Below are 25520 nucleotides of genomic sequence, written 5' to 3' on the forward strand. Positions count from 1 at the left end.
GAAGCTGAACTAAGGTATTAACTTATTGAAAAACAATCTTATGGTCTCATAAAATCTTTAAAGGCATTCATAATTTATATTCTCCATTCCAAAGTGGTTGCATATGCACCTTCAGCCTCAGTAAAAGATGTCTTAACTCAACCAGATATTGATGGAAAGAGAGCTAAATTGATTGCAAAATTCATAGAGTTTAACATAGAGGTGAAGCCCACTAAGCTTGTCAAGGGCCATGGCTTGGCAAAACTTATGGCTAAAGAAAATTGTAGCATGTTAGACATAAATCGCATGGGTCTAAATTCAGATGATGAGCAGATAGAGGGAGCAGAAGAAGAGCAAAAGTAGAATCAGTCTCTGACTGAAAATCTGGCCACCTACGAATGGTATTTCAGCATAGTTCATTTTGTCCAAAAGCTAGAGGTCCCTCTAGGGCTTAGCTCAAGTCAAGCTCGAGCCATTAAACTCATATCAACCAAATTCTACATTAATAGAAATATGCTTTATTGGAAAGACCCATCAGGAATCCTCTTGAGATGTCTAGATAAAGAACAATTTGTGGAAGTCATACACCAGTTCCATTCTAGCATCTATGGGGGACATCATTATTGGATAACCACAGCTCAAAAATTCCTAAGGGCTGGGTATTATTGGCCTACTTTATTCTCTGATGTGTTTTCTTTTGTGAAATCTTGTGACAAGTGTCAGAGATTTGCATGAAGACATCAGCTAAAATATCTTCCCTTGAAGCCAGTACATGTCAATGGTCCCTTCCAGCAGTGGGGCGTGGACTTTATAGGTGAGATCAACCCACATTCTAGTGGCCAACACAAATGGATCTTAGTAGCCACTGATTATTTCACCAAGTGCATTGATGCTATACCCACTAAGAATGCCAATCATCAAGTTATCATAAAGTTCTTGAATGAGAATATTTTCACTAGATTTGGTTGCCCAACCAAACTAGTCACTGATAATGCAGCAGCTTTCAAGGAAACAGAATTGGTGGACATGACTAAATCCATGGTTATTCAAGTGGTGCATTCTAACTCATATTATCCTCAAGGAAATGGCCTAGGAGAATCATCTAACAAGAGTCTGGTAAGGGTAATAAAAAAAATTGTTAGAGGACAAGAAAAAGAGTTGGGATTCCAAGTTGAAGTTTGCACTATGGGATGACAAAGTTACCATAAAAAATTCCATAGGAAATTCTCCATTTAAGCTGGTTTATGGTGCTGATGTTGTTTTCCCTATCTAGCTGATTCTCCCTGTGGCCAAATTTTTGCAATAAGAACAAGATGAAGAGAATAACATGGTAAGGAGAATGAATAACCTGGTCAAACTACAATAGATCAGAGAGCACCTGGTTGAGATGCCTAAAGCTTATCAGAAGAAAATCAAAGAAACTTTTGAAAGGAAGGAAAAAGTGGACAATTTCCAAGTTGGTGACTGGGTCCTCAAATGGGATGCATTTAAATAAAATAAAGGTAATCATGGCAAGTTTGACTCCTTATGGATAGGTCCATTTGTCATCTCTCAAATTCAGCAGAACAATAGATTTATTCTACACAGTTTTGAAGGAGGAGATACTTTTGGTAACCTAGTAAATGGGCGGTTCTTGAAACCTTATTTCATTTAAGGCTTTAAAGCCTTGTTATTGTAGATATTTTTTTTCTAGTTTTTATTTTCATTACAAAATAGACTCCATGCCCAATGGAACACTAGGAGGAAGACTTGATTTTATTTTTTTAGGAAAGGCATTTTTCATTGATTCTTGAAACCTCACAGGGAGGATTTCATCCCCAGAAGGATCCAGTGTTAACCTTGTTGGCAAATGGCCCAAAAATGGATCCAAATATGCTCTTGAAGTCTTAAAAATCTTCTTAAGGATCATTCAAAGTCAAAACCATCGCATGCCAAGAGCCTTTGGAAGGGAAAAAACACACTATCGGGAGGCTAAAATACATTAAAACAGTAAAAAAGCCAAGCATCGGACGCTTAAACTAAGCAATGCACAACAACCGTTAGATCTGGTTGATCAATGGCCTAGATCTAAGTAGCAAATCGCAATCAGTGCTGCAGAGAGGATGACTTAAGAATAGGCGCAAGACACCCCCGATCAAGGATCTTCGATGATCGGATTGGCAGGTCGCCATCGACTGAGGTAGGCCGACGAAATAAGTAGGGGCTGAGTGGATATTCGATTGCAATTACTGATGCAATGTGGATCGTCGATCAAGTGACGTAGATTGACGGCCCACATCACGTTGCAAGATCACTATCGGAAGTACAAGGAGCATGCAAAGTAAGGGCCCTAGGCATGAGCGATAAGCAATTGCGATCAGATCACATCGCTATATCACAGCGGAGCAACACCAAGGGGTGGATCCTTTACACCTTCCTATGTGCAATGTGATGATGCAGACCTGACGATATTCTAAATATTATTTCATAATATTTGAGGTCCGCAAAAAGTCCAGTTTCAATGCATTTTTGTGTATTTTCATTATATAACGAAATACAAAGGGAGCCTTGGGCAGCGACGATGCAATAGTTCCTGAACCCAAAATGGTTCGGGAATGAAATATATAATATTTCAGGTCCATAAGGAAGCCAATTTTTAATGCATTTCCAATGTATTTCATTATTTAACGAAATACAAAGAGAACATAGGAGTAGCACCGATGTGACATTACAGACCCGAAAGGGTTTATTAAGGCAGTTGAACAACATTTCAAGTCCGATAAAGCAGGATTCTCACATTTTAATGTATTTTCCAATATAAAGGGAAAATCACAAAACTAGCAGGATTTTTGGAGAGCCAAAGGTGATAAGTGGTTTAGGTTGAGCTCTGCCTGATGCCATATAATGGCTACCACGTGTCCAAGATAAGGAGAGAGAAAACCACCCTCATCGGGCGATTAACTCTAGTACAAAAGAGCTGCCCAAAATGGATCATGATCGTTGGATCTAGAACTCCTAGATCAATGGTGGAGATGTGATATCACTACAAAGGTGGACCCAATAGGAAGATAGGCCATGATTAAGGACTTTTGAAGTCTGGAAGAACAGAGCTTGGTGGGATTTTTACAGTTTTTCTCTGTTTCCTGTATTAAACAGAAAACAACCATTATAAACATTTAAAAGATAATAGAGGCCCGAAGACCCATTCTATCACATAACAAAGGTCGGGAATAACTGCCGAGGGATAGGCTGAGAAGCATTCATGGAGCAGCACAGCACAACTCAACACACACAACACATCCAAACAAACAGAAACATCATGGGGCATCAACAGTGCTCAGCCCAAACACAACAAAATCGATTATGGGGCATCTTTGGCATGAGAGAGCTCCCCGCCAGCACAACAAACCACCTAAATGTGGTTACTCTCCTATCATATGAAGGAACCTCCAAAGCCCATGCTTACCTAGTCGGGGCATCAGTCAATTAACAAGACATATAGGATAGATTAAGACTCCAGGCCTTTAAGAGCTCAGGAGTATTGTAAAAGGTCTATAAAAGGTTGAAAACTAAATGTAACAGGGGTTCAACTTCTAGAGATTATTGATACTCTGTTCCTTCAAGTGTCTCATCTTCAAGCTTCTTTTCCTGTTATATGTTCAATGTCCATTTTCTCTTATATTCTAAGCTTGCACTTGAACAGGTTGTTCATGTTTTCTTAGATTAGATTTGCAATCTTCTTTTAGAGGTTGTTGAATAGGTTGTTCATGTTTTGATAAATTAGATTTGCAAGCTTCTTTTACTTCCTGTAGTTGGCCATTCATATGTGTTTATATATGCGTTTGCTGGTATAGTTGCTATTTTCCATCTATTCATTGAATTTACAAACTATTGAGCATTAGTGGTCTAAAGCCTTGTAAATTTGAGGGTTTTCATGCAAGCCTTGAGTTAAAAACATAGTTGAAATGGTTATCTAGCTTGATCCAAACCATCATTCATTCCAATAGTTCAGAGAACAATATTGAAAATTATATGTTACCAGGCATCTCCGATCTGCAACCTATGAGAGTTTCCTGGAGTGATAACAATCACAATGTGATGTTGAACTATGGTTGAGCATGGTAGATTTTCATATTGAGACAATTTTGTTACAACGCGATGTTCAACATGATTGATTTTAAAAAACATGGTTGACCTTGGTTGATCATGGTTTACCATGGTTTACCATGATTTATATTATAAACCCATGGGATTAATCCTAAAAACCCAAGGGATTATAAACCCAAGCAAATAATATTAAACCCAATGGATTAATATTAAAACCCTGGGAATATGAACCATTAGATTTATAAACCCAAGGGATTGATATTATAAACGCAAGGCAATAATATTAAACCCTAGTAATGTGAGCCCTTTGATTAATACACCCAAAGTATTAATACTAAAGCCGCAAGGGACTATGAGTCGAAGGGACTATGAACCCAAGGGAATACTATTAAACCCAAGGGATTAATAATATAAACCCAAGGTATATAAACCCTAAGATAAATATTCTAAACCCTAAAATAAACATGGTTGATTTTCATATTGGGAGAATCCTTGTCACAATGTGACGTTGGACTATGGCTTTTCATGCTTTACCATGATTGATTTTCATATCAAGACAATCTTTGTCATAATGTGATGTTGGACCATGGTTGACCATGGTTGGCCATGATTGACCATAGTTGACCATGGATGATCAAGGTTGACCATTATTGATATCATAAATGCAAGGGAATAATCAACCCAAGGGATAAATATCATAAATCCAAGGGAATAATATAAACACAAGGTATATAAATACTAAGATAAATATTATAAACCCTTAACTGCACATCGTTGAGCTTGATTGACCATTGTTGATTTTCATATTGAGACAATCATTGTCACAATGAAGCATTAGACCATGCTCGACCATGGTTGAACCCTTATAATAAACCCAAGGGATTGATATTATAAACCCAAAGGAATAAGAAACTCAAAGGGATTAATACCAAAACCCCAAGTGAATACGAACCCAAGGGAATAATATTAAACTGAAGGGATTAATATTATAAACCCAAGGTATATAAACCCTAAGATAAATGTTATAAACCCTAAAATAAACATGGTTGACCATGATATATTTTCACATTAATACAATCCTTGACACAATGTCACATTGGAGCATGGTTGACCATGCTTTATTTTCATATTGAGACAATATTTGTCACAATCCATCATTGGACCACAGTTGACAATGGTTGATTTTCATGTTGAGACAATATTTTCCACAATGCGATGTTGGGCCATGGTTGACCATGATTTACCATGTATGAGCATGATTGACCATGGATAACCATGATTGACACTATAAAAACAAGGAAATAATAAACCAAATGGATTAGAAACCCAAGGGAACAATATTAAACCAAATGGAATAATTTTAAAGCCAATGGTATAGTATAAACCCAACATATATAAACCCTAAGATAAATATTATAAAGCTTTAAATAAATGTGGTTTACCATGGTTGATTTTAATATAGAGACAATCTTTTTCACAATGCAATGTTGGATCATGCTTGACCATGGTTGAACCATTAGATTAATAAACCCAAGGGACTAATACTAAAACTCATACAGATTATGAACCCAAGGGAATAATATTAAACCCAAGGGACTAATATTATAGACCCAATGTATATAAGCCCTAATATAAATATTATAAGACCTAAAATAAATATGGTTGACCATGGTTGGCCATGGTTGATTTATAAACCCTACAATTATAAACCCGAGGATGAATATTATAAACCCTAAGATTAATGTTGTAAATCCTAATATTAATATATCAAACCCTATTTTTAATATATTAAACCTGAGGAATATAAACCCTAGAATTATTATTATAAACCCTAGTTTTAATATTACAAACCCTAAGACTAATATATTAAACCCTTATTTCATAGCGTCACATGTGACGTTGAATAAATTGCATTGTTATATAACCTAAAATAAACATGGTTGGGCATGGCTAGTTTATAAACCCTATGATTAGAAACCTTATGATTACAAAGTGAAGGATAAATATTATAAACCGTAAGATTAATTTTATAAACCCTAATATTAATTTTATAAATCTTAAGATTAATATATCAAACCCTATGTTTAATATATTAAACCCGAGGAATATAAACCCTAATATTAATATTATAAACCATAGGATTATGAACCCTATGATTATTATTATAAACCCTAAGCTTAATATTACAAACCTTAAGACTAATATATTAAACTCTTATTTTGTAGTGTCACAATGTGACATTGAATAAAGTGCATTGCAATGTAACATTGTACAAAGATTATCAAACTCATTGTCACTTTGCACCAATGTTTGTCGCAATGTGATGTTGGATATGTTTCTAAATATATTAAACCCTTGTTTTGTAATGACACAATATTAAACAACAATATAAAACCCTAACATAATAAAATCCAATGTAATAAACTCCAAGATTAATATTATTAGCTTATGGTTATAAACCCTAATTTTATATATTAAACCCTAGGGATATAAACCATGAGATAAGTATTATAAAAATTAATATTAATATTTTAAACCCTCGGATTAATATTATAAACCCTTGGGATTATGAACTTTATTAATGTGTTTCATAATAAACCCAAGGGAATAATAAACCAAAGGGATTACTACTAAAACTCCAAGGGATTATGAATCCAAGGGAATACTATTAGACCCAAAGAACTAATATTATAAACCCAAAGTATATAAACCTTAATATAAATATTATAAATCTTAAAATAAACATGGTTGAGCATAGTTGATTTTCATATTGATACAATCCTTGTCACAATGCGACATTGAACCATGCTTGAACATGATTGATTTTCATATTGAGACAATCTTTGTCACAATGTAATGCTGGGCCATGCTTGACCATGGTTGATTTTAATATTGATACAGTCTTTGTCACAATGCAACGTTGGACCATGCTCAATCATGCTTGAACCCTTACATTAATAAACCTAAGAGATTGCTATTAAAAACCTAATGGAATAATAAACCCAAGAGATTATGAATCCAAGCTTGAATAATATTAAACACAAGGGATTAATATTAGAAACCCAAGCTATATAAACAATAAGATAAATATTATAAACCCTTAAATAAACATGGTTGACCATGGATGATTTTCTTGTTTAGACAAACCTTGTCACAATGCAACCTTGGACCATGGTTGACAATGATTGATTTTCATATCAAGAGGATGTAATAGCCCAAAATAAATATCTAATTAACTTATTAACATTAACTTAAATCAGAGTGGCCCTTACCTAGCAAAATAAACATGTAATTAATTAGCTAAATTCAAACTATGAATAGTTCTTACCTGTGCTTACCTATGGTCGAAGTAGGCTTATCGCAACAAGGTTTTGGGGATGAATCTCCACCCAACCGTAGGCTTAATTGTGCAAGAATTTGCTACAACTGGCCACCCCCGAGCCCTCAATCAACATACTACTGCTAGTGACTCCTAAGTCTTAGAACACCATTCTCCCAAGAGAATGCAAGATAGAATCTCGGAATGATGGAATGCAGGAATGCCTCTCATCTTCCTCACCTTCTATTAAATAGAACAACATTGGAAGGGGAACCACATGCACACACTCCATGTGTCTACGTGCAACTTTCTTTTGATTTTTAGCTTTCTTGTTTTATTTCTTTACTTTTCTTTTCATTTTTAGCTTTTCTTATTTTATTTCCTTCTTTTTGATAGTTTTCTTGTTTTATTTCTATTTATTCTTATTTAGAGTTTTAGTATGGTTATTGCTATTTTTATTTTTATTATTTTTATTTATTTTCTTTTTATATATTTTTAATATCATTTATTATTTAACATTTATGATTTATTATTTATTATTAAGTGATTTATTTATTATTATTTATTATTTCTATAATTAATTATTATTTATTTATTATTTTTATTATTTATTATTTATTATTTAATTTACTTCATGTTGCCAACACCCTCTCTTGAACTAGTATAACCAGCAGGCATCGAAAGTCCCCAACACCCCAGGAAATCTCAAGGAATCTGTTTCCTTTTTCCCACTTTCGGTACTAGGCTAAGCCTGACCCGGTCTGTATCCTAGTCCAAGGTCGCGCCTAACTCAGACCTCATTTGCCCCAAGGCAGGCATCCGGTCCGGTACTCAATGACCCCGGCATCTCGCAAGGTTGGCCCACTCCCTCCACAACTACGAAGGCGCACATCCCCGGGGATTGAAGTCCTTTACATCCCTTCTAGACTTCAGCATCCCAATCCAATAATAGGCACCTAGCCTAGAACATCAGGCACTTGGCCTCCTCAAGATGGTGCCATAGCTCTTCAAGAACTACCCATCAAGAGTTATACACAAGACAAAGGAACCACTGGCATATGTAGTGTTGATTGAGTTTTGTCCCCAGCCCATATGGTGTTACTTATTCTCCCTCGTGCATATGGGCTCACACAAGATCATCAAATAAATTGGCCCTCTCGGCCCATTTGTGGAGTCATGTGCATCATCACACCCCAACATGCAACCAATGCATTAACCATACCATCATAGTATCATAGTAATCCACATGCCAAGTCTTGCATGCCATCATGGGAACATTCATCAATGTTAATGGCAACATTATGACTAATAACGAATTGCATGCTCATGCATATCATAAATTTGTACGCAATTATCGCATACTTCACCTTATGAATACCCTCGTAAGTTAGATCATCAACGTATTTGCATCAAAGACATATCATAACTTCACATAAATGAATCACATGTCAATAAACCTCATAGCATCATAACTCTTATGCCACATTATGTGCATCATTATCCTCCTACCATGATATCATGAAACATTGTCAATATGTTTTCATCAAGTTGTCAATTTCTTTTCAAAAATCATTTCCACTTCTTTCTACTAGGTAGTTGATCATTTACACCAATGGTATAATCATCGTTAAATTTCACATGAGCCTCATCATCTAGGGTCTTAATCTCTCGTTATATATTCTTCCTTACCCCAGGAAATTCTGGTGAAATTCATTGTTTAAGATATTTACTAGTTCTTCCATCATCATCTATTCAAAATTAAATTCCTTGATTTACATCCATTTACCCTTTGGCCTACTGATTCCAATACTACTATATGCAATTGCATAGGATTTGTTGATTCATGTTGACTTATTTAACAATTATCACTCCATCCATAGAAATATTTTCTTATCTCGTCGAGTTTGTATCTCAATACCATTTGATTACTTTATCATAAAAGACTCTTTCTTAAATAGTATCATTATTTTAAATTTTGAAATAGTTGGAAACACCACTACCATCATTGTCCATTTAAATGTGAGGTGTTATGTGGAAACAACCTCTTTTAACTTTATGGGAAGTCCTACTCCTGAAACAATGAGTGAAAATTAGTCAAGTACAACCTCTATTAATTGACTTTCAATTCTTTTGTCACTATGTACACAATCCTTCACAAGGTATCCTTATAAAATTTCTAGCAACATTCCTTCCTATCTTCCTCGTTTATTATCACTTGGTCATCATGCAACTTCACACCTTCACATTTTTAAAATATGTAGATCATCATTATGACCATTACCCATCATGTTTCTCGCTCCACTCATCAATACCTTTCTTCTTGATAGAACATCCCTTCATTTCCTCCTACCAGATATTATTATATATTTTTCTCCTAGTCTTCCATGTCTACTAGCTTAAAATGGAAATTTCTTTACTTTATTCTATTTTGACTTTAATTTCTCACCTCCAATCATTGTGGTTTCTTTTCTTCCTCTTTTAAACATAGCACTGATATACCTTGGAAATGTTGTTACTATTTCCAAACTTGGGTAATCCTTGATAAATAAATTCATTAAGATGGCTACCAAATGTAATCCTGTCTTAAGACATCCACCTAATAAAATTTCCTAATCCTTCATCTTGTTATCCATAGTTTATTCATATAGTTAGTCACCTATGGAAAACTTACAATGCAACTCTCCCATTGTTATAGATGTTGTTATGCACACAACTTATCTTCTCCAATCATTCTATTTTATAATACCTTCCAGGTTCCTTAAAATGACCTTCATTATTACCATGATTTTTCAACTTCCCTGGTTGATTGCCAATATTTTCTTCCTTAGATAGACCTTATAGTGATACCTTTAGAGTACCAAGTGATGATTATACCAAACTCTTTCATTATGTTCTAAAATAAGTTGTCTCTTCTTACTGATTTCTTACTCTTGTTGTGATACTTCTTCGCTACCACCTTAATTATATGATCCAAGTTAGCCATAATCACATGAATTATCATTAGTTATCATCCCAAAAATATTTGCAAGTTTCTCCTTTCCATTTCTCATTAGACAACTTTGACCATTATATGCATTTAACCTTGAATCGCGAACCTCATGTAACATTATACTCAACTTCTGAACTTTAATCCAAATTTATACGATTTTCCACTGAGACTAAAAGATACCATCCTGTGGTTTATATATATACTGCAAACCCAACTGATTCACTCAAGAATGAAGGGAACTTCAATGGTAGCTTGATGATGTTTAGTAAATGAGCAGATACATGTAATCTGAATGGAAATTGCAATGCAAAATTAAATTTATTAGAAGATCATATTGAGAGAGTTGTGTTCTTGCAATAATATACCCAAGAAATGCCAAGCAACTGCTATCGATAATGGAAATGAGAACAACAATCCAACCCAATTAGTGAATAGTATGATAAACATTCAAGGAATGTTATCTCTATGTTTTTAGATCAAATTTGAAGAGTAAAATAATGAACAGATTTCCAGTGAACAATGATCATCCAAAGGTACTAAAATATCAGATTTTATCCATTTTAAATTGGAACAGATTTCACTATTTTAGAGCACTTTAATTGGTGACAAATTTCAACTTCAATTATCCAAATACTTCAAAAATTGTGTTGTAAAATGAACTAGTGGTGAGTGGTTACACCAACATTAGAGATTTGTTACAAAAAACATGCCAGCAATTAGACATCGTTAATTATGGGTAGATTATCCCATCCAAGATTATAAGGTTTTTTCCAATGAATCAATGAGTCATAACAAAACCATATACTTTTAATTAGGTGAGTCATTTAGAATTTCGCTTTGTTATATGGTTGTAATGGAGAGAACAATTGTAGTTGATTATAGCACTTTTTTTTTTTTAGAAAATGAGATAGTGGTTTTACCATGTAATGAGATTCTAATGTGAACATAGAACCAAAGAATCTGTTGTCTATAATGGTGCATGAGAAAACCAATGAGGAACTAATGAATGCACCAAACTTTAAGTTATACCAACGTTATTCTGCTGTCAAGAATCCGATTGTTGTAGCTTATTGCCAAGAATATATCAGTCCTTAGATACCAAATTGGATAGCAAAACTGCAATGTGATGTGAGTCACTAGATGATCCAATCAATCCACTAATTCACTTTTCAAATGATCACTGAATGCAAGATAAGGAGTACTAATGATCTAGATTCAAGCTTAGTGTCAAATGCGAAGGTAATATATCACGGTAATGTCAAGATCAGACCTATATCCAACCTCTAAAAATATTAGATTTCTAACAGCGAAATCAAGTCACCCGCATATGCATGCAATGATAGCCAAACACTGTAATCAGTCACTCAATATCAAGATTCATCACTGAAGAAGCATAAAATAAGAGCCAAAATACTTAGATTATTGTTGTGATAATTATGCAGTGAATTTTTAACCAAATATGTATTAACCATGCTAAATTTATTCAACAAAGTTTTGAAGATTCTTGATTCATTTCAATCTACTATTTTGTATATTTTTCCCCTACTGCACGGCACGAAATCAAACCATTGCCAAATTTGAAAGTGTGTGATTGATCATGCAAGTTATCGATAATCACTAATTTTGTAGTTTTAAAACTTAGAGAATTGTCTCAACATAAAATCAAAATTCCAATGAGTAAAGCTTAAGAATATTAGCGGCAGTATTGTTTTAAGAAGGTACTTGAATTCTGAAAGAAAATTCACCATGACTTTTGAAATTATATGTCACACCAATATTAAGTCTATAGATTCATGACCTTATGTGCTAAGATAAATTGAAATTATGTGTTGTAGAGTGAAATATTTTAAGTATCTTTTTAAGCAATCATAACTTATGTTAGAAGAATTAAATGGACTGCTTTTAACAAAATAAATCGTTTAAACAAATTTATTGAATGTATCCTGAGATTATTATGGCTATTAAATGATTACTCTAAGGGAATTTAAGAAATCAAACAACCAAAGAAATATTCCACACCATAAAGAAGAGACACTACCACCCAACCGAGAACCGGATCGGATCACTGGGAAGGTTATCCCTCCCCAACACAAAATAAAATCATTTTATTAATTATATGGCCTGCTTGCAAGCGCACCCGTGAAGGCAACACCATCCATCAAATTACAATACATTTTAGCCATAATAATTTCCCGGATAAGACATAAAATTGTCTGCATAAGACATAAGATTGTAAGCTTGTGGCCAGGGCTATGCGTGTTCCTGCAAATTCCATTGTTCTTTTCGACAAACATGTCGAGAAATCTGCACATAGTATAAGGTCAATAGTACCATTTTCTCATGCAAGGAATAATAATAGACCGATCACATAATCTCCACCCACTCAAGTAGCCAATTGCATACTTGGTGGCTCTCCAGCTCACAAATGCAAAAGTTGTTGGTGCTTGGACCACGGTGTTTAACAACTAGCAGCAATCATTGCAGAAGGGCAAGCAATTATTTTCGTTCATATCAGAAGGAATGCAAATATATTAGCGGACCTCCTTGCCAATAAAGGGGTGGAAGATAATCTGGCTTTGTCTTAGCTCACACATAGTTCTCTCTCAACTGTCACCTGGTTCTCTCAATGTCAAACCCTCATCTCTCAAAACAAGATGCTTCAAAAAAAGAAATACCAATTTACTTATAATCAATAAAGAAAGTAAAGGAAATGACAATTAGATGAAAATTTTAGAACACTAACTCAAATGCCTTAATAGAAAGTACTCTTAAAAATATTCACTTATAATCAATATTCATAGGTTCACAATTTTAAATATAATTTGTCAATTAATTAATATATATAGAATATTCCAAAAATAACTTATCAAATTTCTCTTTTATGCTTAATTAATCCACTTATAATATGAAAATAATATATATATATATATATATATATATATAGTTAGGAAAAACCTGTATATTATACCATTATTTTATTCTTTAATTAAATACAATTATTTAATACAATTTAATATATAATACCATCTAGAGCTTTGCACCATGAAAAACGATCCTACGGTGATATCACACAATTATTTATATAATTACTTAGAATAATGAACTCTAAGTACATCACACTATGGCCCTCAATACCTTGATTCTTGAGCATTGTTGATTTGTGATATGACAGTTCCCTTTAGGAGATCTAATTTCAAAGTCTATGTAATTCCAAAATTTAATTTCAAAGTGGTGTGGAAATAAACGTGGAATTCCAAAATAAATAATCATCGAAGCTTTTTATAATTAATTTTTAAGGGTTGAATTTCGACGACTTCATGAAATTTTGATTGCAGGTAAGGAGAATCTACTTGGAAAATCTTTCAGTTAAGTAAGAAAAAAAACTCAGAATTTATTTCTTCAGATTTTAAAATTTCAAACCCTTTAAAAAAATTGCGTTGATTGCAGATTCTTTAAGCCGAAAGAGACCCCTCGCGCCAGGTAAAAGAGAGCAGCCCTTAGGGCTCTCGGTTAGAAAAACAAGGGATCAAAATGTCTGCGATAATAATTGAAGAAAATATTCTTTGAAAAACCCTTTGACCAAACGCTAAAAGGAGTCTCTTCCAGCTCTAGACTTCAGAGAAAATCGATTTTAGACAGCTCTCGGCCAGCCCAAGAGATTTGGCTTAAAATTTAAATTTAATTTTACAGATTCTTATGAGCAATTTTCTTAACTGTTCAAAGCTTGGACTCCTAAAAATTTATGGCTATCTTGCAAGACGTCGAAGTCAGCTGAGAATTTCACACCAAAGAAAATTTGGTAGCCTTTTTTAGTTCTCAGTGGTCCACAAATTCGTTTTGTGCCTCTGAGAATGACTTCTTCAAAAGAAAAAGAAAAATCGGCTTCTATGAAAAGCCCTAGCAAGCAAGCTTTTGCCAAATAATATCCCTCCTGAAAATATTAATGAGAGAAAATACAAGGATTTTACAAAATTTTTATAATGATAAACCTTCTCCAAAGGAAATCGATTTTCTTCTAAATGAAATCCATTCCAAAAAAATAATCGACGTCAAAACTTCAAAGGAGGAAAATACGTAAAGTGACCCAGGAAAAACCTTGGGCTAGGGGATCGAATCTCACAAGAATTGAATTTTAAAACCCCAAATCTCAAAATTGCCCAAAAATTTTAATTAAAATTTTGTTATGAGTACAGGGCCTCCGAGAGATTCAACCTCATGACCTAGCACCAAGAAACAACATTTTGCAACAAAAAAATAAAAATAAAATAATTATGATTAACTTCTCAAATTTTAAAGCCCTAAACCCTTAAAACAAATCAGAATACGTCAAGTTAGCAAGGGCTTTCAAATCAGAAAGTTAACAGCCATTAATCACAAGGAGCAGGTTTCATAAAATTTGCTAATGAAAAGGTACGGAAATCGAAGTAATTCTAACTCATTTCTGAAATAAAAAACCTCTTTTGGAATATCAATTCAATCATAAAAAAATGCCAATACAGTGGGAATTTGACAACAGGCCAAACAATATAACGAGTACACAGATTTACAAAATGAGAAACAGAAATAGTTTGTAGCCGAGAAATGGGAAATTACAGCCTATGCAGATAAGAACGATCAGATTTCAGGGTGTAGAGGAACAAATAGCGTGCCAGATTTTATTAAATAGGGATCGAAGAGGGGAACCTAACTTACATTTCCACATTTAATTAAAAACTTACATTTCCCACATTTAATTAAAAACATTCCAGATGCATCTTACTGCTTTCTAAATCCTCTGGATACCATTCCAGCAAATGAAAACAAAAATCTGCAAATATTGGAAATCACTCATAAGAATGACTTTAAAAATGAACACCATCAAAATATAACTACGCAGTCAGTATGCACTGAATAAAAAAAATTCGTGTATAGGGAAGGTTTGTAGAACATGCGGCTTTCTTGGAAGTAACCATCCTGTAACTTTCAAAACAAGTCAAGTTAAAAATCCCAAAGAGTTGATCCAAACCTCTCATACCACATGTACCAACCCAAAATAAATATCTAATTAACTTATTAACATTAACTTAAATCAGAGTGGCCCTTACCTAGCTGAATAAACATGTAATTCATTAACTAAATTCAAACTATGAATAGTGCTTACCTGTGCTTACATATGGTAGAAGTAGGCTTACTGCAACAAGGTTTTTGGGATGACTCTACCAACCGTAGGCTTAATTGTGCAAGAATTTGCTACAACTAACCACCCCCGAGCCCTCAATCAACGTAGTACTGTCAGTGACTCCTAAGTCTTAAAACACCATTTTCTCAAGAGAATGCAAGATAGAATCTCGGAATGATGGAATGCAGGAATGCTTCTCATCTTCCTCACCATCTATTAAATAGAACAACATTGGAAGGGGAACCACATGCACACACTCCATATGTCTACATGCAACTTTCTTTTGATTTTTAGCTTTCTTGTTTTATTTATTTACTTTTCTTTTGATTTTTAGCTTTTCTTATTTTATTTACTTCTTTTTGATAGTTTTCTTGTTTTATTTCTATTTATTCATTCTGATTTAGAGTTTTAGTGTGGTTATTACTATTTTTATTTTTATTATTTTTATTTATTTTCTTTGTATATATTTTTAATATCATTTATTATTTAACATTTATGATTTATTATTTTTATTATTTATTATTAAGTGATTTATTTATTATTATTTATTATTTCTATTATTAATTATTAATTATTTATTATTTTTACTATTTATTATTATATTATTTATTATTTTTATTACTTATTATTTATTATTAAAGCGAGGGATATTAGAGGATTTTTGCAACAATGCAACACTGGCCGAGTCAAGATGATTATTGAGGATTAGTGAGAGAATCTTTGTCACAATGTGGCATTGGACCATGGTTGACCACGATTGATTTTATAAAACATGGTTGACCATGCCTAGCCATAGTTTACCATGATTGACATTAGTTTATAATATTAATAATTCTCCGGGTTTATTACAATGCCATGAGTTTATAATATTAATCCCTCTAGTTAAGTCTTTTCGGTTTATAATAACCATAAGATTTATTAATCTGTTAGGTTTATAATATTAATAACCCATTAGATTCATTTATCTCTTGGGTTTATAATATTAATAATTAGTTAGGATTAATAATCTATTGAGATTAATAATCCCTTAAATTTATAATATTAATAATTTGTTGGCTTTATTAATTCTTTGGATTTATTAATCCCTAGATTTATTAACATTAATAATCATTTTTAAACCTTTAAACATACATACTCAATTGTCCATGCAATTTTATCTAATCAAATTTAATTTTATGAGAGATAAACAATTTATTTCCCAGCACGTTCAAGCCAAGCCTATCAAAAGAAAATGTATCGGCATCTTGAAGATTTCTTTCCCAGGGAAGTTTTCAATGAATACATCAATGGAACTTGATATGTCTGATAAAAAAATTCTGTCGTCCCAAGCCAACTGGGATAAACCTGTTCAAGCCAAGTCGGATAAACAATTTTTGTTGCGCAAGGCAATTTGGATAAAGGCATTCAAGGTAAGATGGATAAACAATTTTTGTTGGAGCAAGCCAAATTCGATTAAGGCATTCAAGCCCAGCAGAATAAACAAAAAATAAAAAGGCAATCCGATCGAACAATACAGAGAATTGAAAATTTGCTCTTCGAGAATTTAAGGGACGTGTGTACAATAAACTCAGTAATACAAATTTTTGTTAGGGTTCTGAGAATTGAAAATTGACTTAAGAGTCATGTGCATGCAGTAACCCGAGCATTTTTTTACAATAAAAGTTTAGGGTAGAAAATATATTTTTATGGCCGAACAAACAGTTGGGGGATATTTTCTTGAACATAGTGATATACCAATTCTGCAAATTTCAACATATCATAAGTCTATCACAGATAATTTTCCACACTTGCATAGAAATAGATCAATATTAATCAATGAAAACAAATGTGTAGGCGATTTGCAGAATAAATTAAAAATTGAATTAAAAACATTAACATTTACTGACCATCCTGGATAAAGCCCGGCCCTCTTTGCGCTGCGAGTACTGTAGCGCGTGACTGTGAACTTCACAGCGAGGCGGTCTCTACCAAATTTATTTGAACTCTTCTAGTGCAGTTAAAACCTTGAAACTCGTCCATGAGGAGAATACTAACAGGCGAATGTTTCATATGGGCCACGAATGGGTGGACAAACATGTTCCAAAAGGACGTTGTAGGCAGATAAGTGGTAATTAAAATCTATTAAAATATTTTAGCCGATTGGATGCATGACGATCTACGAAAATTTCGTGGGACTATTTGTTTGGCGATCCGATCACGTTTAAATCAATCCTATGTAACGTGCAACAGGACAGTCACACCAACACGATCAAATCATTTGGATTTATTCAACCGTTTCGATTTTTCACTCAATCATTTCGATTTTTCATTAGAACGCTCGCGCTCCTCCACACCTAAGTCGTTCATGGAGCACTCAGACGAAGCATATCAGTGGCATATTCGCTCCACATTCAATCTCATTCAACCCATCTACTTCCGCCCTAACTTAAAATATATACACCACCCTAGCTTAAAATATATATTCCAATAGACGAAAAAATACTATATAATTTATAAGAAAATAAAGTTATAAAAATCACTAATTAGTTAAATATAATCCATTTTTAAAATTATTTAATATTAATTGTTTATCATTTTATAGAGAATTTTATTTTATTAGACATTTTGAATTATTTCTTATTAATAGTCAATTTTGCATAATTCCTTCCATTCTTTTATTAATATTAGTACTAATATTTTAATTTTGACGTAAAGTCAAAATATATATATATACATATATATATATAAAATTCAACATCATTCCAATTTCTTATCTTATCCTTAAAAAATGATTATATTTATAATATTAAATTATATTAAGTAAACAAATAGTAACTATACGATAGCTATATGTAAATTATTTATTTATACCAAATGAAATGAAAATAGTTGATGAGATGACGTACTATAACCTCTTCAATTCTTACAACACCATGAAATAGAAATATGATGAGTACAATTTTTGATCGCAACATTAGAAATAATAATGAGCTCACCGGGTATGATATTATTGAGTTTGCAAAATGTATTTTAATACCAAATCTGAACATTTATAAGATAATCGTTTTGCTAAAATGCATATTTCGAAATGAACTCAGACATAATGAGCTTCAACAACTCCAATAATATTTAACTAACACTCATAATGATCGCAAGCAATTGAGGAATAAACGTATTTTAACAATTAATACAAGCATCAACTTGGCAAGAATTTGTAAGAATTGTTGAGATTTTCGGTTTTATTAATTTGGGCAAAAATCTCATGTATGTGACAACAATATGATTAGTTGCTATAGTAGCTCCAATATTTTTTGAGGAGGAGTTAATGCATCCTATATTTGTTGTGAGGGAATTTATGATTCAGTTTTATGCTCCACCTATATAGAAGTGTAATCCCGTAAAGGATTGTAACAGTGTGTAGAGAAAGTAGGGAAAATAGGGGAGAGCTGAGAGCATGTGTGAATTATTAGTTTTGTTGTAATCTCTTTTGAATAATAAGATTGCCGATGCATCTGTTCTGGTGGACGTAGCCCAGATTGGTTGGGTGAACCACGTTAAATCTCTGTGTTATAGTTTTGTGAGTTTTTTGTTTTGTGCAATGTACGTTTCTATTATTTCAGCTGTGCTTTGTTTAGTCTAACAAGTGGTATCAGAGTGGCGCAGCAGAGCGTGGAGGGCCCATAACCTGGAGCTGGTGCGTGTGACAGATCGGTTGAAGGTGGAGTTTCAGCGATTGGCGCATTTTGAGTAGAGACAGTCGCGCCAATTTGGCGGTAAACGAATTGGCGCGTTTTGATCCGAGTCTGATACTCGCGCCAGAGTTTCAGTATTCCGATTGGCGCGGAATCGACGGTATTAAGTGCGCCAATATTGCGACACTTAAATGGATTTTGCTCTGGTGTGGTTGATCGGCTGTCAGCGAAGCGCCAAGCAGTGGATGTGTTTTAGGCGCGGTTTTTTCGCTCTCCAGGAGCGCCCGACAGATTTTCCCTATGTTAAATTTGCAATTTTTGGTTTTTCTTTTAAAATTCTGATTACATAGTACGAGAGAGGCATTTTTAATTCGGAATTGGAGATTTTTTGTATGATACAACATGGCAAAAGCTCAAAGTGCTCGTTTTGAGATCGAGAAGTTTAATGGCAAAAATAACTTCGAGATCTGGAAAGTGAAGATGCACGATCTTCTTGTGCAACAAGGCGTGGTGAAGGCGCTGTTGGGAAGAGCCAAACAGCCTTACCCCATGACAGATGATGAATGGAATGAATTGGATGGAAGAGCTCTGAGCGGTATTCGACTGTGTCTGGCGGATGATGTTTTTTTTAACATCGTGTCAGAGAAAACTGCTGCTGGTTTGTGGACGAAGCTGGAGAAGCTGTACATGACAAAATCCTTGACCAATAGGATTCTTCTGAAGCGCTAATTGTTCACTCTGCGCATGAAGGAAGGTACAGCTATTGATGATCATTTAAATGTCTATAATACTCTCCTGGTGCAATTAGAAAGTATAGAAGTAACATTTGAATCAGAAGATAAAGCTATAACTTTATTGTGCTCGTTGCCCGAGTCATGGGATCATTTTGGCCTTAGTTCATCAGAAACCATTGAATTTGATGATGTTGTTGGAGCTTTGTTGTCCGAAGAGACAAGGAAGAGGTCAAATTCAGAATCCTCTACATCAGAGGCAATGATGGCTAGAGGTCGTTCTATAGAAAGACGCTCAGGTAAGAACAGCGACTCACGATCAAAATCAAAAGGGAAGAAGAGTAAGGTAAAGTGTTGGTTTTGTGGCAAATCGGGACATTTGAAGAAGGACTGTTGGAAGAGACAGCAAGAATCCAAAGAAGACTCTTCGACAGCGAAGCAGGAAGCAAACATGACAGATACAGGTTCGGCATCTGGTTCAGGTATGAGTGATGAAGTGTTAGCAGTTAATTTGTCAAATCATGATCAACATTGGCTGTTAGATTTTGCTGCATCAAACCACATGTGTATTCATAGAGAATGGTTTAAGACGTATAGATCAATTAATGATGGAGTCGTGTACATGGGTAATGATGTCACATGTAATATTGTGGGAATAGGGAGTATACAGCTGCAAATGTTTGACAAGACAACCAAAATGTTAACTGATGTAAGACACGTACCAGATTTAAGGAAAAATCTAATTTCACTAGGAGCACTTGACACAAATGGATATCAAACTGTAGTTCAAGGTGGAATAATGAAAATTTACAAAGGTATTTTACTAGTAATGAAAGCTAAGAAGGTAGGAAATCTATATCAGTTAGAAGGAAGAAGAGGGTCAGATCATGTGTCTACGGTGTCTGAACATGACAGTAGTTTCATTCGCTTATGGCATCAAAGGTTGGGCCATATGAGCGAAAGAGGGTTAAAAATTTTGGCTGATCATAAGTTACTTCCTAATCTAAAGTCTGGAAAGTTAGATTTCTGTAAACATTGTCTGTTTGGAAAACAAAGTAAGCAAAAGTTTAAAACAGGCAAACATACTAGTAAAGGAATACTTGATTATATCCATTCAAATGTTTGGGGTCCAGCCCCTACAACTTCATATGGTGGCTCGTCATATTTTGTATCGTTTATTGATGATTTCTCTAGGAAAGTGTGGGTCTACATGTTGAAAAGGAAGTCTGATGTTTTTACAGTTTTCAAACAGTTTAGAGCATTGGTAGAAAGCATCACTGGTAGAACTATAAAATGTTTAAGAACTGACAATGGTGGTGAGTTTACTTCCAAAGAGTTTGAAAACTATTACAAGGATGTAGGGATCGAGAGACATAAGACCACTGTTTATACTCCTTAACAAAATGGAGTTGCTGAATGCATGAATAGGACTCTTTTAGAGAGAGCAAGGAGTATGCTGAGTAACGCTGGCTTGCAGAAGGAATTGTGGACAGAAGCGGTGGCTACAGCTTGTTATGTGATAAATCGATCACCATCCACGGCGATAGGTTGCAAGATTCCTCAAGAGGTATGGAAAGGTCACCCTTGTGATTATTCTAAACTCAGAGTGTTTGGTTGTGATGCATATGCTCTAGTGCCTCAACATCAGCGAACTAAATTAGATCCAAAGTCAAAAAGGTATATCTTTGTTGGATATGGTAATGGAACAAAGGGATATAGATTGTGGGATCCCACTACCCGCAAGATCATCATCAACAGAGATGTAAAGTTTAATAAATCCTCTCTTGTACAATTAGATGTAGGTAATAGATTGAAACGGGATGATGTATCTGATTTTCAACACATTCAGTTTGAAAGCACTTCTAATGATAGTCATGATGACCATAGTTCAGATACTAGTCATGAACAGGTTTCAGGATCAGCTCATGAACAGGGTTCAGATGTAGATCATGAACAGGTCTCAGATGCTGATCATGAAGAAGTTCCTACAGATGGTAGTCAGCCAATTGTGGAAGCACCAGAAACATCCTTAAGGCGGTCTACGAGAATTAAACGTCCTCCTAGAAGGTATGATGATTATGTTACTACAGTTGCTTTAACTGCTAACGATGATGAACCTCTGTGCTATCAGGAAGCTATAGAAGGTTCGAAAAGTGACAAGTGGAAAGCAGCCATGAAGGAAGAGATGATGGCATTACACAAGAATGACACATGGGATCTGGTTGAACTTCCGAAAGACAGGAAAACTGTGGGATGTAAATGGGTTTTCAAGTTGAAATGGTGTGTGAATGATACTGAGGACAGGTACAAAGCGAGGCTGGTCACAAAAGGTTTTTCTCAGAAAGCAGGCATTGACTTTCATGATATTTTTTCACCAGTTGCTAAAATAGTTTCAATTAGAATTGTGTTAGCATTAGTCGCTTTGCTTGATTTAGAATTGCAGCAACTAGATGTTAAGACTGCATTTTTACATGGAGACTTAGATGAGGAAATTTATATGGAACAACTGAAAGGGTTTGTTCAGCATCACAATAAGAAATGTGTCTGCAGGCTCAAGGAATCATTGTATGGCCTGAAGCAGTCACCTCGGCAATGGTACAAGAAGTTTGATTCTTTCATGTTGAGTCAGAAATATATAAGAAGTGAATATGATCATTGTGTTTATTTTAAGCATTTAAATGATGGCATGTTCATTATCTTAGTGTTATATGTTGACGATATGCTTTTAGCAAGCAAAAGCATAGTGGAGATCAACAACTTAAAGGCTCAGATGGCAAGGACGTTTGATATGAAAGATCTGGGAGTAGCAAGACAGATTTTGGGCATGGATATTTTCAGAGACAGGAGCAATGGTAAGTTGTGGCTATCACAACAGAAGTATGTTGAGAAAATACTCTTGAGGTTTGGTATGAACAATGTGAAGCCTCTTTCAGTCCCTTTAGCTTCCCATTTTAAGCTTTCTTCCAGTTTATGTCCTAATACAGATGAAGAAAAGGAATATATGTCTCGAATTCCGTATGCCAATGTAGTAGGATGTTTGATGTATGCGATGGTTTGTACTCGACCAGATATTTCACATGCAATTGGGGTTGTCAGCAGGTATATGGCAAATCCAGGAAAAGAACACTAATCAGTAGTGAAATGGGTGCTTCGGTATTTGAGAGGCACAAGTGGTTATTGTATCACTTATAATAAAAGTAGTGAATTTGTTTGTGGATATGTTGATTCTGATTTTGTAGGTGATTTGGACAAGAGAAGGTCAACTTCAGGGTATGTCTTTACTCTTGCAGGTGGAGCTATTAGCTGGATGTCAAAGCTATAGAATATTGCTTCTTTATCCACTACTGAAGCAGAATACATAGCTGTTTCACATGCTTGCAAAGAAGCGGTTTGGTTGAAAGGTTTGATTGGTGAGTTTGGGAGGTTACAGGACAACATCAAGTTATTTTTTGATAGTCAAAGTGCAATTCACTTGGCTAAGAATCCAGCCTATCATAGTAAATCAAAACATATACCAATCAAGTACCATTTTGTAAGACAGGTTATCACTGAAAGGGGTGTTTCTCTTGAAAAGGTGCATACGAAGGAAAACTGTGCAGACATGTTCACCAAACCAGTTTTGTTAGGGAAGATGTGTTCGTGTTTGGCTTCTCTTGGCTTGCAGAAAAGATAAAAATAATAAATGAACAAGGCATCAGGCTAATTGTTGTCAAGGTGGAGATTGTTGAGATTTTCGGTTTTATTAATTTGGGCAGAAATCTCATGTATGTGACAACAATAGGATTAATTGCTATATTAGCTCCAATATTTTTTGAGGAGGAGTTGATGCAGCTTATATTTGTTGTGAGGGAATTTATGATTTAGTTTTATGCTCCACCTATATAGAAATGTAATCCCGTAAAGGATTGTAAGAGTGTGTAGAGAAAGTAGGGAAAAGAGGGGAGAGCTGAGAGCATGTGTGAATTATTAGTTTTGTTGTAATATCTTTTGAATAATAAGATTGCCGAGCCTCCGTTCTAGTGGACGTAGCCCAGACTGGTTGGGTGAACCACGTTAAATCTCTGTGTTATAGTTTTGTGAGTTTTTTGTTTTGTGTTGTGTATGTTTCTATTATTTCAGCTGCGTTTTGTTTAGTCTAACAAGAATCGGTCTTTCTAATATATAACGACAACTGAAAGTATTAAAACCCGACGAAATTGTATTTCATTGGAGAGGAAGGGACTTATTTGAAATCTTCCAACTGTCTATTTGTTTTACAATTCATATTCCGTAGCATTAACGAAAGTCAAAATATGCACAGTATTGGAAACATGGTAGATATTAATATGATCCCGTGATCAATGTTATATTGAAGAACAACCATTTAAACTCGAAAGTTAAAGATTTTAATGTCAATGCAACTGATTGTAATAATCCAATGGAGGATGGTTTATTATTCAAAATTTTATCATCGGTTCAATGACAAGACTTGTTTGACAACTTCATTCAAAATTTTATCATCGGTTCAATGACAAGACTTGTTTGACAACTTCATTTGTTTCTTGTTTTGCATACATTGGTTATACGAAATAATAATGACGAGTAATTAGCATACAATGCAGCGAGTATTAAGGAATAAAGAAAATAGTGGTGACTCGGCAGAAGACATGGATTGAATCCCCAAATAATTGATCGCTAGGGGCATCGTCATTCTGTAATCGACGAAAGAGACTTTTCAAATAAGGTGAAAATAAGTATCCGGTTAATGGGCATTGGATTTCGACAGACTAGTTATCTAATCATAAACATATACAATCTCGCTCATATACAATGCCACTCATTTAATGCCCATAATCAGATTGCCTTTCAAATACGTTACTCAGGTGTACTTCAACAGCTTCTCCCTTGTGCTACATTTTGATGAAGACCGTGTCTTCATCTTTCTGGAGCTCCACCTAACTTCTAAGTGTAACGTCTTTGACCTTCACCAAATTTAGCATTTTCTAACAACTTTAACTTCACAAAGTTTAAACTTTTTGTTACGGCTTTAACAACTTGAACATAGACTTATCATGAAACTAAACTGAATTCAACTGGTTAATTTACATATATAAATACTTCGATCTCGGTACTTTCTGGTTCATTCCTGTCTTGACCTTCCCTCCTCTGGCATATATGTTTCATTTCCTTCGCTTTCGCAGAGCTTCACATAGAAATAGAAATAATGCAGCTTGCTGCATTTTTTTAGAGTATCTATACTCAATAGAAGATTTTAATCAACATTTTTCGGCATACGTATTTGCAACTAGCTTGGTTCGAATAGTCATATGCCTAACCTGGTGAAGAATCACACAGAGACGCAATGCTGCAAATCCATAAAAAAGCAGAAATCATAACCCACATATAGCTACAAAATAGATTTGCAATTCAATTCATACCATCTTTCAAGAAATCCTTTCTCTCCTCTCTGTTGCATTTTTACGGGCGCAGATGATTTAGATCTCTTACATGAGAAATGCTTCCAAGAAGCACGAGATGAACCCTCGCAGAAGCCAAAGCAGGATCCTACAGTTGACGACGTAATATGAAATGATCATATGTTCACTGA

The sequence above is a fragment of the Pinus tabuliformis genome, chromosome 8 (genome assembly GCF_031772625.1).
Source record: "Pinus tabuliformis cultivar Carrire ecotype Pingquan chromosome 8, CPIR1, whole genome shotgun sequence".
Taxonomy (NCBI): domain Eukaryota; kingdom Viridiplantae; phylum Streptophyta; class Pinopsida; order Pinales; family Pinaceae; genus Pinus; species Pinus tabuliformis.